Raw genomic sequence first — 16,304 nt, 5'->3', positions numbered from 1 at the left:
TGAGGGCTCATATCGTGCGGCCCACATACAGTAGGCCGCAGGGACAGGTGAGTCCATAAATCACAAAATCTGAGGAACAGTTGTAAAAGTCCCTCAGCATGTGAGTGACCCCCTTGGTGGTGAATGACTTTTGGCCGTGTTGAACAAATTTACATGTTTTGCATAACGGTTTGCGACACTGGAACATCCCAACTAATGGGACGAGTACAGGCTTGTCAGGAGAGGTACATCTGGATCGAATTTTGCTAGGAGCTATTTTCATTTTAAGGTTGGGCGCTCTACGATATGTGACCTTAGGTCTTTCAGGAATAAAGGGTTTCAGGAGTGGATCCTGTAGTAGTATACTCCAATGATCTGCCAAGATTTTTTCCACTTTCTTAAATTGATGGTGGAAGGTGGTGGTGAAACGGACAGTGTGATGGTCTGGTTCACGTGGTTGTTTCGGAGGTTTTCCTTTTAAGTAATACTTAAAGGCTTGGTCAATGAGAGCTGGGGGATAATCTTTGTCCCTGAACGTATTTTTAAGCAAGGCACTTTGATCAACATAGTCACATTCTCTTGTGCAGTTTTGCCTAAGTCGACAAAACTGTCCCTAGGGGATATTGTCAATCCATTGCGGGAGGTGACAGCTGTTATGGTGCAGATACGAATTTCCCGCAGTGGGTTTAATATAACTTTTGGAAATAATGGTGGAAGTGGCTGCATCTGAACCTAACTCCAAGTCTAGAAAAGGCAACGTATCGGGACTGGTGATGAAGGTGAACGATAAACCATATGGGTTGCCATTACAGTAGTTGACAAAGTTGTCAATCACATCGACGGGGCCATCCCAAATGATGATAATGTCATCGATGTAATGACCAAAAAACACAATGTTACATGCATATGGGTTATTTTGGAGAATATGAAAATTCTCCTAGTAACCCATAGCAAGATTGGCATAGGAGGGTGCGAAGTTTGCCCCCATAGGTGTTCCTTGTATTTGAACATAAAAATCTCCATCAAACTGAAAGTAATTGTGTGTTAAGCAAAAGGAAGTGGTATCCAGAATGAATGATGCCTGGCGGGGGTTAATGAGAGGATCTTTAGCCAAAAAATATTCCAATGCCATTAAACCGAAGGAATGGGGGATTGATGTGTACAATGAGTTTACATCAAGTGAGAGCCATACATAAATTGGCTCCCACTTGTATGCTGAAAGAAGTTCTAATAAATGGGTCCCATGTCTGATATAGGACTGCAGGTGATGGACAATGGACTGCAGGAAATGGTCAATGTATAGACTAAGCTCTGTAGTGAAGCTGTCCATGGCAGCCACTATAGGTCTAACGGGGGGGTTCTAAGCTCTTATGGACTTTGGGGAGGTGGGTAGGGGATTTGATAAAAGTCTTTGAGAAGAAACGACTTCTCAAATTTATTAAGAATGTTGTTTTGAAAAGCCATAGACACCAAGGTATTAACTTCCTTGGCAAATTCGAGAGTCGGATCTTTAGTCATTTTCTGATAGGTGGAGGTATCAGAAAGTAACCTTCTTGCCTCTATGATGTAGTCACTCTTATCCTGTAGAACAATTCCACCACCCTTATCTGACAATTTAATTACCAAATGGTCTGCTTCCATCAAGAATTTTAATGCTTTAATCTCTACAGGTGACAAATTATTGGTATTGTTGGTATTGGAGGACTGGCAAAGTTTTTGGAAGTCAGAGAATCCGACCCTATAGAAGCTCTCTATATATGGGCCTTTGGCTTGTGAAGGATAAAAAATAGACTTATGCCGCGTACACACGAGCGGACTTTCCGGCATACTTGGTCCGGCGGACCAGAGTGTGCCGGACAATCCGCCCGTGTGTGGGCGGCGGCGGACTTTTCCGGCGGACTTCTTCCCAAAAGCCCGCCGGACCTAGATTTTAAACATGTTTTAAATCTTTCCGTCGGACTCAGTTTCGGGCGGAAAGTCCGCTCGTGTGTGTGCTGGTCCGACGGAAAGCCCGCTCGTGTGTAGGCTGGTCCGACAGACCAAATACGACACGAGGGGATGGTATTGCATCTCGCGCTCGCTGCAATAGGAAAAACAAATCTTCCTATTGCGGCGAGCGCGGGGCATACCAGGCCCTTAGGTCTGGTATGGATTATAAAGGGGAACCCCGCTACGCCGAAAAAACGGCGTGGGGCCCCCCCTAAAATCCATACCAGACCCCGATCCGAGCACGCAGCCTGGCCGGTCAGGAAAGGGGGTGGGGACGAGCGAGCGCCCCCCCCCCCCTCCTGAACCGTACCAGGCCACATGCCCTCAACATGGGGGGTGGGTGCTTTGGGGGAGGGGGGCGCCCTGCGCCCCCCCCCAAAGCACCTTGTCCCCATGTTGATGAGGACAAGGGCCTCTTCCCGACAACCCTGGCCGTTGGTTGTCGGGGTCTGCGGGCGGGGGCTTATCGGAATCTGGGAGCCCCCTTTAATAAGGGGGCCCCCAGATCCCGGCCCCCCACCCTATGTAAATGAGTATGGGGTACATGGTACCCCTACCCATTTACCTAGGAAAAAAGTGTAAGTAATAAAACACACTACACAGGTTTTTAAAATATTTTATTAAACAGCTCCGGGGGGGGATCTTCCTCCGGCTTCGGGGGTCTTCTTCCGGCTTCGGGGGTCCCTCCGCTTCATCTTCTCCCGGCGTCCGGTTGGTTCGACCACGCCCCCTAAAACGTCACAGTCCCAGCATGCCCAAGGACTGTGACATCATATGGGGGCGGGGTCTCCGCCTATATAAGTCACAACGCAGCCCTCAGAGACCAGTCCAGCCGGAGAGAGCGTCGTGTCAACATCTGGGGGAAGAGAAGAGAAGCCAAGAAGCCAAGAAGCCCAGAAGTCCGGACCTCCGCTCGCAATAGAGCTACATGAAGAGAGCGGAGGGGCCGGCCGAAGACCTGCGACACCGGGAGAAGAGGCCGGAGAGCGGAGAAGAACCAACCGGACGCCGGGAGAAGATGAAGCGGTGGGGGGCCCAGATTCCGATAAGCCCCCGCCCGCAGACCCCGACAACCAACGGCCAGGGTTGTCGGGAAGAGGCCCTTGTCCTCATCAACATGGGGACAAGGTGCTTTGGGGGGGGCGCAGGGCGCCCCCCTCCCCCAAAGCACCCACCCCCCATGTTGAGGGCATGCGGCCTGGTACGGTTCAGGAGGGGGGGGGCGCTCGCTCGTCCCCACCCCCTTTCCTGACCGGCCAGGCTGCGTGCTCGGATCGGGGTCTGGTATGGATTTTAGGGGGACCCCACGCCGTTTTTTCGGCGTAGCGGGGTTCCCCTTTATAATCCATACCAGACCTAAGGGCCTGGTATGCCCCGCGACGGGGCTAGCAAGGTGTCAATCTCGCCGATAAAAGCGGCAAGATTGACATCCTTTTCTAGTCCCGTCGCACCTGAGTCACGTTCAAAATGAACGGACTTGTCCGTGTGTGGGCAAGTCCGTTCATTCTGAAAGTCCGCCGGAACTCCGGCGAAAGTCCGTCGGAAAGACGGGCGGACTTAGCCCGCCGGAAAGTCCCGGCGTGTGTGGGCAAGTCCGTCCGTTTTAAAGTCCGGCGCACCTGGCGGACAAAGTCCGTCGGAAAGTGTGCCGGACCAAGTAGGATAGAAAGTCCGCTCGTGTGTACGCGGCATTAGGCTTGAAAGTGGTATGAATGATGGGAGGAAAGGTAGCAGTATGTTGGGTGAGGAGATGAATCAAATCATCATCAAACAGGGAGTTCTCCATATCTTCAGCGGAGCTGGTGTCAAATATAAACACATCTGATGGAGAAGGGAGAGGTGATGTGAAAGGAATAGTATTGGCCTGAATATTCTTTTTTTCTTATATATGATAGTATCGTTTTAAGGTGAGATTCCGTACATATCTATTCAGGTCCTTGAATAACAGAAAGTAATTGGGTTTGTTCAGAGGTGCAAAGTTGAGACCTCTACTCAAAAGTGAGGTGTCAGCATTGGACAGTTTGTGTGAAGATAGTTTGAAGATTTTCACAGTTTCCTTATTTTTAGTGCATTAGGATTGACTTTGGTTGCGTCCTCCTCTGCAGTCCCTCCGGTGAGCTTTCTTTTTCTGGAGGCTGTTTGAGGAGGACTGGGCACTAAAAAAGAAGAGGACAAGATGGAAAGGGAGGAAGGAGGGTCAGTATGTTGACTCATGTGAAGAGGATTAGAAGCAGGTGGAACAACCTCTGTAACTACAGAAGAAGTTTCTGTAGTATCCATATCAGAGGTGATGGGTATAATGTGGTTTGTATTCTCAGCTGTTTATCAGGTTGGAAGTGGAGGATGATGATGACAGTCCATGGGCAGGGGAAACGACAGAAGAATCATTGGGCATAGTTAAACTGTCAGGGGGGGTGGTATCCTCGGTTGTCTATTGTAAAATTGGTTCAGAGCGAGAAGGAGACTGGTATTGTTGGATGGGTTGTTCAGGTGGGTTTTTTTAGGAGTAGTAGTACTATTACTATTCAGCTGTTTTTTGGCCTGGAAAGGAGGATCAAAATGGCGACTTGCAGTACACCCAAGTGCGCATGCCCAGGAAACGCGTCCACTATCGATGATGCTATCCCCCTGCAGCCAGCTGTCTCCTGTGTTTCAAGCCTCACTCTGAGGCCGCCTTCCCTAGCCGGCTTTTTACATCATTCGGAAGAGCACTGATTCCATCCACAGCACGGTCCATTTATGGCACAGATCCAGGAGCGTCACCTTTGACATCTGATACCATGCTTGTTTTCTTCTTGCTAATGTGAGTTCATCTGATTTGTTATTAAAGTGTTATTTTATAAAAATGACTGCACCCAGAGGCGCCTCTCTACTTGTTGTTTTGCAGCCCCAGGATTATGGTTTCTTTCCTACTATGATGGCAGCCCTGCTTGTTCCTTTGGATGTTTTTATCCCCCCACTAGCATCATCACATAGACTCTTTAGCCTGTGCTTGCTATATGGACTATTGAACATCCTAGTTCCTTCTTTCAGATATTTGTATTAGCAGACATAGATGTTGATTTTATGTGAATCCTGAGTTGTTGTGTCTACACTTGTTACTATGACTCCTCCGCCCACCCGGCCGACAATGTCGTCCTATTAGCAGGGCAGGAGGTGGGAGGAGTTTCAGCTCCTCCTGGACCTTGCCCTACTAATAGGATGACATTGTCGGCCAGGAGGGAGGAAGGAGTCAGGAGAGGACACATGGACTATTAACAGCCTCTGCCCTGCAGGCAGGAGTCCTGGGCAGGGGAGACAGAGATTGATGTTAGAGAGGAAAGGAGGGGAGGGGGCAGATTGCAGGGGCACTGTAATGTAAAGGGGGATGTGATGTGAAAGGGAACTGCTTTAAAGGTGGAACTGTGATGTAAAGGGGGACTGTGGACCCTGATATCAAGGGGGCACTGTGCTGTAAAGGGGGTTGTGGTGTGAAAGGGGCTGAGTACAGCCTTTGTAAATATCCCATCCTCCGACCTGTCCACCTCAACCACCATCCTAGCCTAGTCCCTCCCCCCCCCCTCCCCCTGGTCCCCTGGAATTGGCTGCCATGAAACGAGTCCCTATTGCCAAAAAAGTTTGGGGACCGCTGTCTTAAAGGACCCATTATGTATACTTAAAGTGTCTTGGATTTTACAATTATAGAGATGTGGTGCATTGATAGTTTCCTATCAATCCTCACCAGTGGCGGCAGGTGCCAAACTTTTTTTTTAACATTTAACATGTAATGAATATTCAGACCATACACAGTCCTCTGTGAATGGATAACGACAAGGTCCGGCAGCCTTTGGGGCTGTGGGCTTGTAGTTTTCAATGAACTACCACGACGTTATGAGTGCTGTGGTAGTTCATTGAGTCTTCCTGTCAGAATGTATCGGCTTCCTTGTACAAGGCACGAGCAAGCTGATACACTGAAATGTCTGCAAGAGACCTGCATGGCACCAGCGATCTGCTGATCGCTGGTGCAATGCTTTACAGGCTCCTACAATAAAAAAAAAATGAATGAACATTTTTTTACCTGCAAATAAAATGTGCATTTATTATTATTATTTTTTTAAGTGAACTTATCCTTTAAATCTACACTTCCTTGTCAAAAGAAGTTTATTGAGTATACAATGTTATAAAGATACATAAAGTAAGTTTACAAGGATCTATAAAGTAAGCTCATTGTTTTACAGTAGGGTTTATATAGGTAAATATCATGAAATTTCAAATATTAAACATTGGGTTCACGTAAACCTAAATTAAAGATATATATCATTTCCTTAGTTACTTTTGTAGGTATTTAAATGATTTATACCTACTATACATATTGTTTACAAGTAGAGTGTATATAGGTCAAATAAATTCTGATAATGAGCTTTAATCGTAAGGTGGAGAAAAGGAAAGAGAAAGAAGAAAAAGGGTTGAAAGGTAGAGGTATGGTCCACAAGGTTGTCCCGCTCGTCAGTTTATTATTCTTTTTAGTTCTCTTTGAAGCCTTAGAATGGGTGTCTCTGTAAGTCATTTAATCTGTTACCATGGCAACAGGACAGAGTCATTGAAGTTTGATAGGAACTGTTGTTTTATCCAAGGATGCCAAAGTTTTTCGAATTTTGGAATTTGGTTTTGATCGATGGCTACCATCTTAGCATGGGACATTGTATTATTCATTGCCTTGGCCACTGTTTGTTTTGGAGCCGTTATTAGTTGGATCATAAGTTTGAATTGAGAGAGTGTTAACCATTCCGGTTTTAGATTAAGTAAAGTTAAATATGGATCTGGTTGTATTATTTTTTTAAATATTTTAGATGCAATCACGAAGACTTCCTTCCAGAAGGTTTGGATTACTGGGCACGTCCACCATATGTGTAAATATGTGCCTATTTCTGGGCATCCTCGAAAACAAAGAGCTGAGGTATTAGGTGAATATTTTGCCACTCTAGCGGGTACAAGGTACCAGCGAGTTAGGACTTTATAATTTGTCTCCAGTGCTAAGATGTTGGGTGAAGATGACTTAGATGTGAGCCATATGTTAGACCAGTCCGTGTCTTCTAAAGTTCGTCCCAGGTCCTCCTCCCACCTCTGAACGTAAGAGGGTCTATTAAGATTTGCTACTCCATATAATTGATTATAAAGTGATGAAATTGTACCTTTAGCAAATGGATCTTTTGTACAGATTGATTCAAAAATGGATAATTGGGATAATGGTGTATCCCCCTTTAGGAATGGTGTATAGAAATTTTTGATTTGGAGATATCTAAATATCGCAGAGTTTGGTAGATCATATTTTTCTCTAAGCGATGGGAATGAAAGGAATGATTTAGATGCTATGAAGTCATTTAGTGTCTGAATGCCTGATGTTGTCCAAGCTTTAAAAGAATTTGGGTAGATCCATGCCGGATTTCTGATAAAAGAAAGGAGAGGATTGTGTGGAGATTGTAACTGATATTTGGTTTTTAGTTTATCCCAGAGAGATAAGAAGTGTTTAGTTATGGGATTATGAATTTTAAAGCGGTCTTTAGGATCAAGCCATAATAAATTTGATATTAATAGAGGGTCATTTTCTGAAGCCTCTATAAATACCCATAATGGGATTTCCTGTTTTGCATGGTATTTGGACAAACTGGCCAAATGTGCTGCTCTGTAGTAGTTAGTAAAATTAGGGTATCCCAGGCCTCCTTTATTTTTGGGAAGATGTAGTGTGTGTATAGGTATACGTGGTTTAGAAGAGCCCCATATAAACGAAGTTGCTCTTTTTTGTACTATTCTCAAAAAATAGGAAAGGAATTGGAATAGGGAGGACTCTGAATAGATAAAGCAATTTGGGTAGAATAGTCATTTTGATTGCATTAATCTTCCCTATTAGGGATGAGCCGAACACCCCCCGGTTCGGTTCGCACCAGAACCCGCGAACGGACCGAAAGTTCGCACGAACGTTAGAACCCCATTGACGTCTATGGGACTCGAACGTTCGAAATCAAAAGTGCTCATTTTAAAGGCTAATTTGCATGGTATTGTCCTAAAAAGGGTTTGGGGACCCGGGTCCTACCCCAGGGGACATGTATCAATGCAAAAAAAACTTTTAAAAACGGCCGTTTTTTCGGGAGCAGTGATTTTAATGATGCTTAAAGTAAAAAAAAAAAAGTGAAATATTCCTTTAAATATCGTACCTGGGGGGTGTCTATAGTATGCCTGTAAAGTGACGCGTGTTTCCCATGTTTAGAACAGTCCCTGCACCAAATGTCATTTTTAAAGGAAAAAATCTCATTTAAAACTGCTTGCGGGTTTAATGTCATGTCGGGTCATGGCAATATGGATGAAAATCAGTGAGACAAACGGCATGGGTACCCCCCAGTCCATTACCAGGCCCTTTGGGTCTTGTATGGATATTAAGGGGAACCCCGCACCCAAATTAAAATAAGGAAAGGTGTGGGGCCACCAGGCCCTATATACTCTGAACAGCAGTATACAGGCGGTGCAAACAAGACAGGGACTGTAGGTTTGTTGTTAAGTAGAATCTGTTTGTAATTTTGAACATTTTTAACGTGTTTAGCTCCAGCCAAAAAATCTTTTCTAAGCTTTTTGGAAAACATAGGGAAGGGTTATCACCCCTGTGACATTTGTTTTGCTGTCTTTCCTCCTCTTCAGAAGATTTCACCTCACTTTTTTGTCCCAATGAAAAATGTTTTTTGAAAATTTGGGTTTTTTTGTGGAACAAGGATTGGAAAGCATCAGTGGAAAGGAGAAATTGTTTTCCCATATTAACTCTTACAGGAGAGAATTTCCCTTCCTAGGGGTAGATTTCATCTCACTTCCTGTTGTCTCCTTCCGTTTGCAAGTAGGAGTCGTTTGTAAGTTAGATGTTTGAAAGTAGGGTCCTGCCCTATATACTCAGCAGAAATTTGGGCCTTAGGTGTTGCTGTGGCCACAACACTGTAAGCCCTCACAGGGCCCTGCTGTGAAATATTAGATCAAGAATTGTAATTACATGCCCCTGTTGAACAGGAGCTGAAAAATTAGGCCTTAGGCACTGGTGCTGGTGCCACAACACTGCAACCCCTCACAGACACTCTAGTTGGAACGCAGGAACGAGCCCTGCTGCAAATTATTGCTTCAAAAATTGTAATTACACGCCCCTGTTAGACAGGGGCAGAAAAATTGGGCCTTAGGCACTGGTGCTGGTGCCACAACACTGCAACCCCTCACAGACACTCTAGTTGGAACGCAGGAACGAGCCCTGCTGCAAAGTATTGCATCAAAAATTGTAATTACACGCCCCTGTTAGACAGGGGCAGAAAAATTGGGCCCTAGGCACTGGTGCTGGTGCCACAACACTGCAACCCCTCACAGACACTCTAGTTGGAATGCAGGAACGAGCCCTGCTGCAAAGTATTACATCAAAAATTGTAATTACACGCCCCTGTTAAACAGGGGCTGAAAAATTGTGCCTTAGGCACTGGTGGTGGCGCCCAGAACCAAAAATGTTCTTACAAGCTATCAGCGTGATGATTGAGGAGGAAGAGGATAATTACTCAGGGATAGTCACTCAGCATCAGCATAGGCAGTCTTTGAAGGGATCTGAGATTTAAAAAAAAATTATTCGGTTACATCAGCATCAGGTGCTTGGTAGCTGGTGGTGATCCAAGACTCATTCATTTTTATGAAGGTCAGCCGATCGACCGAGTCGGTGGACAGACGCACCCTGTGATCGGTTACCACGCCTCCAGCAGCACTGAATGTGCGTTCCGAAAGAACGCTGGATGCAGGACAGGCCAGTAGCTCAATTGCATACTGTGCAAGCTCTGGCCAGTGATCCATCCTCAAGACCCAGTAACCCAGAGGATTTTCGGTGGGAAAGGTGTCCAAGTCTGATCTTGCCCCTAGGTATTCCTGCACCATGTAAAACAGACGCTGGCGATGGTTGCTGGAACCGATCATACCTTGGGGCTGCGGACCAAAAAATTGTCTGAACGCATCGGTCAGACGGCCACCTTCTCCACCGCTCCTTCTTTGACTGACCGAAGCCTCAGCAACACGTTGTCCAGAAACAGGAGTTTGTAACCTCCCAGTCTCTGGGAACGCGTTGCACAGACCTTTCTGCAAGGCCTCCCGAAGATGTTTCATCCTCTGCTCCCTCTGCGATGGCAAGATAAGGTCCGCAACCTTACCCTTGTAACGTGGATCAAGGAGGGTTGCCAGCCAGTATTGGTCCTTCTCCTTGATACCACGAATACGAGGATCCTTACGCAGGCTTTGCAGGATCAGGGAGGCCATGCAGCGTAGGTTTGCTGAGGCATTCGGTCCGGAGTCCTCTGGGTCACTAAGAACGACATGGTCCGCAGCCACCTCCTCCCAGCCACGTACAAGTCCATGTGTTTCTTGGGACTGATCCCTTAAAGACTGCTGCTGATGCTGAGTGCCAGGCTCCACCTCCATACTGACACAATCTTCCTCCTCCTCCTCTTCCTCCTCGTCCTCTTCCTGTGTGATCGGCGGGCACGCAGGAACACTGTCTGGATAAAGGGGGCCTTGAGAGCTAAGGAAGTCCTCCTCTTCCTGCCTCTGTTCTGCCTCAAGTGCCCTGTCCATTATTCCACGCAGCGTGTACTCCAACAGGTGGACAAGGGGGACAGTGTCACTGATGCATGCACTGTCACTGCTCACCATCCTCGTGGCCTCCTCGAATGGTGACAGGACAGTGCATGCATCCCTGATCATGGCCCACTGGCGTGGGGAAAAAAACCAAGCTCCCCTGACCCTGTCCTGGTGCCATAGTCGCACAGGTACTCATTGATGGCCCTCTGCTGCGTGTGCAGCCGCTGCAGCATGGCCAACGTTGAGTTCCACCTGGTGGGCATGTCACAGATTAGGCGGTTCTTGGGCAGGTTAAACTCCTTTTGGAGGTCCGTCAGCCGAGCACTGGCATTATATGACCGGCGGAAATGCACACAGACTTTCCTGGCCTGCCTCAGGACATCCTGTAAGCCCGGGTACCTGCCCAAGAACCGCTGCACCACCAAGTTAAGGACGTGAGCCAAACAGGGCACATGGGTCATTTGTCCCTGTCGGAGGGCAGAGAGGAGGTTGGTGCCATTGTCGCAAACCACCATTCCTGCCTTAAGTTGGCGTGGCGTCAACCACCTCTGAACCTGCCCCTGCAGAGCTGACAGAACCTCTGCCCCAGTGTGGCTCCTGTCCCCCAAGCACACCAGCTCAAGCACCGCATGGCATCTTTTGGCCTGCGTACTTGCGTAGCCCCTTGAACGCCTACGGAGCACCGCTGGTTCCGAGGAAGAGGCCATGGAGGAAGAAGAAGAGGAGGGGGTGGAGGAGAGAGGTGTGTCACAATCAGCATTTTGGAGGCGTGGTGGCGGAACAACCTCCAACACTACTGCACCTTGTCCTGCATCCTTCCCAGCTGCCAGCAGAGTCACCCAATGCGCCGTGAAACTTAGGTAACGTCCCTGTCCATGCCTGCTGGACCATGAGTCAGCGGTAATATGCACCTTACCGCTGACCGCCCTGTCCAGCGAGGCATGGACATTGCCTTCCACATGCCGGTAGAGAGCCGGAATCGCCTTCCGTGAGAAAAAGTGGCGTTTGGGTACCTGCCACTGAGGAACCGCACATTCCACAAACTCACGGAAGGGGGCAGAGTCTACCAACTGAAAAGGCAGCAGTTGAAGTGCTAGCAATTTTGCCAAGCTAGCATTCAACCGCTGGGCATGTGGATGGCTGGGAGCAAACTTCTTTCGGCGGTGCAGCAGCTGGGGCAGGGAAATTTGCCTGGTACAATCTGACGTCGGTGTACCAAAAGCAGATTGCCCACAAGTACTTGGCTGTGACACACCTAATTCTACACCTTCATTCCTCTCACTGCAGGTCTCAGAGAGGACTGAAGGTCTAGTGGGGTTGGAAATCTCAGCTGATGAGGAGCAAGGAGAGATCCTCTTTGTTCTTTGGTGTGGGTCTTTTAGATACGCTTGCCAACGAACTGCATGGCAGGTCAACATATGTCTGGTCAAGCATGTGGTACCCAAGCGGGAGATATTTTGGCCACGCGAGATACGCTTGAGACATATGTTGCAAATAGCAGCGGTGCGATCTGATGCACTCGTCTCAAAAAAGGCCCACACCAAAGAACTTTTTGAATAACGCGCAGAGACTGCAGCGCCCTGCACATGTGGAGCTTTGGGGTGTGATGCAGTCAATGTGCTGCCCTTAGGCTGGCCCCTGGAGGGCATCCTGCCTCGTTGGTGATGTGCTGCCGCCTCCTCCTCCTCCTCCTCCTCCTCCTCCTCCTCCTCTCTCCTATCAGGCACCCACGTTGAGTCAGTGACCTCATCATCCCCTCCCTCCTCATCACTGGAGCAAACCTGGCAGTATGCTGCAGCAGGGGGAGCATGACTGCCAGATTGCTGTCCTTCTTGGGCACCCCCTCTGTCCGCGCTCATGTTACTGCCTTCATCGAGCTCAGTATCGTCATCAGAGCCTTCCAAACGCTGGGCATCCTCCTGGAGCATGTACCCAACACTGTGGTCAAACAGTTCGAGGGAATCCTCATGAGGACATGGTGGAGCTAGGGAAGGAGTCACTGATGACATTGAGCTGAGGGAAGAGGCCGCTGCTTTGCCAGACAAAGCACCCTGGGCATGGGTGAGAGAGGATGAGGAGGATGAGGACGGCTTGGTCATCCACTCGACCAAGTCTTCCGCATGTTGCGGCTCAACATGGCCAGCTGCCGAAAAAAAGGCCAAGCGTGTCCCATGGCCACGTGCTGATGAGGATGCACCGTCTCCACGACCAGCACTAGACACAGAGCCTGCTTGCCCTCTCTTATTGGCTTGTGACTGTCTGCCTCTCCTTCTTGGCCTTCCAGACATACTAATGGCCTGTAGCTGCACTAAGCTGGGATAGAACACCTGTAATTTTCTTCAAGTAGCTTTATATACTGTAACCAGACAAGCCTGCCTGTCAGTAGGAAGATAACAGGAACGGATCTAGCTGAACACTGTGAGCAGGACGCACTGTACTAAATGTAAATAGTCTAGCTGCCTGACCGTGGTACTAATAGGATCAAATAGAACACCTGTAATTTTCTTCAGGTAGCTTTATATACTGTAACCAGACAAGCCTGCCTGTCAGTAGGAAGATAACAGGAACGGATCTAGCTGTACACTGTGAGCAGGACGCACTGTACTAAATGTAAATAGTCTAGCTGCCTGACCGTGGTACTAATAGGATCAAATAGAACACCTGTAATTTTCTTCAGGTAGCTTTATATACTGTAACCAGACAAGCCTGCCGGTCAGTAGGAATTTAACAGGAAGGGATCTAGCTGAACACTGTGAGCAGGACGCACTGCACTAAATGTAAATAGCAGGAACGGATCTAGCTGAACACTGTGAGCAGGACGCACTGCACTAAATGTAAATAGCAGGAACGGATCTAGCTGAACACTGTGAGCAGGACGCACTGCACTAAATGTAAATAGCAGGAACGGATCTAGCTGAACACTGTGAGCAGGACGCACTGCACTAAATGTAAATTGCAGGAACGGATCTAGCTGAACACTGTGAGCAGGACGCACTGCACTAAATGTAAATAGTCTAGAAGATAACAGGAACGGATCTAGCTGAACACTGTGAGCAGGACGCACTGCACTAAATGTAAATAGCAGGAACGGATCTAGCTGAACACTGTGAGCAGGACGCACTGCACTAAATGTAAATAGCAGGAACGGATCTAGCTGAACACTGTGAGCAGGACGCACTGCACTAAATGTAAATAGCAGGAACGGATCTAGCTGAACACTGTGAGCAGGACGCACTGCACTAAATGTAAATTGCAGGAACGGATCTAGCTGAACACTGTGAGCAGGACGCACTGCACTAAATGTAAATAGTCTAGAAGATAACAGGAACGGATCTAGCTGAACACTGTGAGCAGGACGCACTGCACTAAATGTAAATAGCAGGAACGGATCTAGCTGAACACTGTGAGCAGGACGCACTGCATTAAATGTAAATAGTCTAGATAGAAGATAACAGGAACGGATCTAGCTAAACTGAATACAGTGTATATATATATATGCAACACCTGGGATGCATATATATACACAATACACTGTAAGTGCAGCTAACTGACTGACTGTTCTGCCTAATCTATCTAACTCAAATCAAATGACACTGTCTCTCTCTCTCTCTATCTCTCAGCACACCGGAACACACACTACACAGGGCCGCCGTGCAGGCGGCCTTATATAGTGTGGGGTGTGTACTAAATCCCCTGAGCCATAATTGGCCAAAGCCACCCTGGCTTTGGCCAATTACAGCTCTCTCTACTGACGGCGCTGTGATTGGCCAAGCATGCGGGTCATAGTGCATGCTTGGCCAATCATCAGCCAGCAATGCACTGCGATGCCGCAGTGAATTATGGGCCGTGACGCGCCACACGAATTTAGCGCGAACGGCCCATAACGTTCGCAATTCGGCGAACGATCGAACAGCCGATGTTCGAGTCGAACATGGGTTCGACTCGAACACGAAGCTCATCCCTATTCCCTATCCAGGATAAAGGAAGTTGCGACCATTGTTTTATTAGATTTGTGATCTGTCTTAATACAGGAGGATAATTGGTTGAGAATAAGTCAGAATGAGATGCTGTTAAATGAATTCCAAGATATGGGATTGATTTTTCTGCCCATGTGAATGGGAGTGCAGCCCTAGCCGGGATCAATTCCATGTTTGTGAGTGAAATATTAAGCACTAGGCATTTCTTAGGATTAATCATAAGGCCGGATAGGGCTGCAAATCCATCAAGAGCTGGTATTAAGTTAGGACCAGAGACCTGTGGTGATGATAGAAAAAGTAATATATCGTCTGCAAATATACATAATTTGTGTGTAATACCTCCTACTTCAATGCCAGTTATAGTTTGGTTTGTTCTGATGTATTGGGCCATGGGTTCGAGTATAAGGGCAAATAATAAGGGAGATAATGGGCAACCCTGTCGGGTACCTCTTTCGATATTAAAGGCTTCAGATTTGTATCCAGCATATTTTATATAGGCTTTGGGTTTATTATATAATGCTTTGATCCATGTTAAAAAGTGGGGTCCAAAACCCCATTTTTGTAATGAATATTGCATATATTGCCAGGATACTGTGTCAAATGCCCTCTTAATATCGAGAGATAGAAAACATAAAGGGATTTTCCGTTTTTTAGCAATATGTGCCAATAACACTGCCCTGCGTATATTATCGCCTGCCTGTCTATTTGGCATGAAGCCTACTTGATCTCTATGTATTAATTTTCCTATAATGCTATTGAGGCGTTTTGCTATTATTTTTGCTAATAATTTAATATCGAGGTTTAACAGAGAGATAGGCCGATAATTCACACAGGAAGTATCATCAGAAAGGGGTTTTGGGATCATACAAACAATTGCCATTACTGTTTCTTGCCGAAAAGAATGTCCATCTAGAAGTTTGTTAAAAGTTTCAGTGAGAATGGGAGAGAGTATTTCTGAGAATGTTTTATAGTATAAAGCCGAGTAGCCGTCTGGGCCTGGTCTTTTGTTAAGTTTTAGGTCTTTTATGGCGTTAGCAACTTCATCTATAGTTATAGGCTCATCCAAACTGCTTTTTTGATTCTGAGATAATTCAGGTAAGGTTATTTTTGAGAAGAAGGATTCAGCCTCTGTAGGATTAAATTCATTGTTTGTCTTGTATAAAGTTGCGAGATGTGAGTGAAATTTATGGACTATTTTAACTGGATTACAAGTGTAAACATTTTTTGATAATTTCAAACGTATTGGTTTGAAAGATTTGTTAGTTGAATTTAATGCCCGAGCCAAATATGTACCTGGTTTGTTTGTATTCATGTAGAAATTGTGTTTGGAGCGTTTGAGGGATTTATCAACTGACTCAGTGAGAAATAGATCGTATTCCAATCTAGATTTTTCCAGATGAGATTTTGTACTCTGAGATGGATTATCTTGAAATGATATGTAGGCTGCATTAAAATTGAGTTCTAGTTTTTTTGCTAGATTTTTGCGTTCCCGTTTAAATAGTGCCATTTGTCTTTGTATTGTACCACGCAAGACAGGCTTATGAACTTCCCACAGTGTTATTGGGGAGATGTCTGTTGTATTATTAATTGATATGTATTCCTTTAAAGCTTGTTCAATGGCCATCTGATGTAGTGGGTGTTTGAGCATTATGTCCGGTAAGTACCACGTTGGGTCATGCGCTTTTGGTATGGCTGAGGCTATAGTAGTGTATACTGCATTATGGTCAGACCACGGAATCGGAA

This window comes from Aquarana catesbeiana, linkage group LG08 (assembly GCF_042186555.1).
Source record: "Aquarana catesbeiana isolate 2022-GZ linkage group LG08, ASM4218655v1, whole genome shotgun sequence".
Classification (NCBI taxonomy): domain Eukaryota; kingdom Metazoa; phylum Chordata; class Amphibia; order Anura; family Ranidae; genus Aquarana; species Aquarana catesbeiana.
This window is presented reverse-complemented; position numbering follows the sequence as displayed.